Here is a 1,208-nt window from a genome sequence, read left to right on the forward strand (position 1 = left end):
GAACAGAAAGGTGGGAAACTAAACTAATTTGGGTCTGTCCCCTCAGTCTCGTTGGTCTTATTCCACGGTTTTATGGTGGTTCTCCTTTTAAGCTCAAGGAAGTTCACGTCGGTGGAGAAACTACACTACTGGAAAAGTGCACCCCATCCACACTGACGGCAGCTCTGTATGAACAAGGCACCTGGCGCTCAAGGAACATGAGAACGCTTTGGGAATAATAATAAAGAGAATCAAAACCCAACCCCAGGTGATAGACCTCAGGATGTAATAAGCCTTGTTATTTTTGTTTATTAGGCCTAGTGTTAGAGGTTAGGGGTTATCAGGCTTTCTCCAGGTATGATATCATCACCCTCGGGGTTCCAGCAGTATGTACATAGACCAGTAGCGAACCGTGACCATTAAACCTGGGCCCGCTACTCCCCCCCCCCCCCCCCCCCCAAAATTTTTTTTCCTCTCCTAATAAACTGCACTAAAGAATAAAGAAAAAACCGAGACGACAGTATAACTTTAGAAACGCATGTAGTGCGTTCAAATAACATTTGTACTAGATAACTTGTTAAGCAAAATAAGTTTCCAAACAAAATAAGGTTTCACAGCTCCGTGGTTCTCGCAAGCGGAATATGTAAATGAGGACGTCAAAGGGCCGAATCGAAACTAGCTAGCGGCCGTAGGCTAACGACAGCTAGTGTCGCCACAGCGGGCGGAAATTATCATACAGTTAAGCCCGCCCACTAAGAGGGAAGATATGATTGGTCAATTTTACTGTCATTTGAAACTGGTATTGCGCTGAATTATAACTGCCAGGCCCTCTGTAAACGAACAGCGGGCATCACAGTCCTGATAGGGGGAGACACAGGCTCACAGGCTTCCACTTAACCCCTCACCTTCCAACACAGATTGAATAGACACGGTTGAATAATTTATTTGCTTATATTTTTGTAACTGTTTAGATGTCGATTGTAAAACTGTAAGTAGATAAAATAAAATTGGATAATTATATATATATAATGTTTTAAGAATATTTTAGGCCCTCTGAGAGGGCGTAGAGGGCCCTGACGGTTCCCCACTGACATAGACACACGCATTCATACATAGATATACTGTATACTATTACATATATATTGTATACACACACACACACACTTGCTTAGACCAACGTGATATGATGTGATAACGATCAGTTCTGGAGTCCACCACTTTGCAACATG

The sequence above is a fragment of the Brachyhypopomus gauderio genome, chromosome 16 (assembly GCF_052324685.1).
Source record: "Brachyhypopomus gauderio isolate BG-103 chromosome 16, BGAUD_0.2, whole genome shotgun sequence".
Lineage (NCBI taxonomy): Eukaryota > Metazoa > Chordata > Actinopteri > Gymnotiformes > Hypopomidae > Brachyhypopomus > Brachyhypopomus gauderio.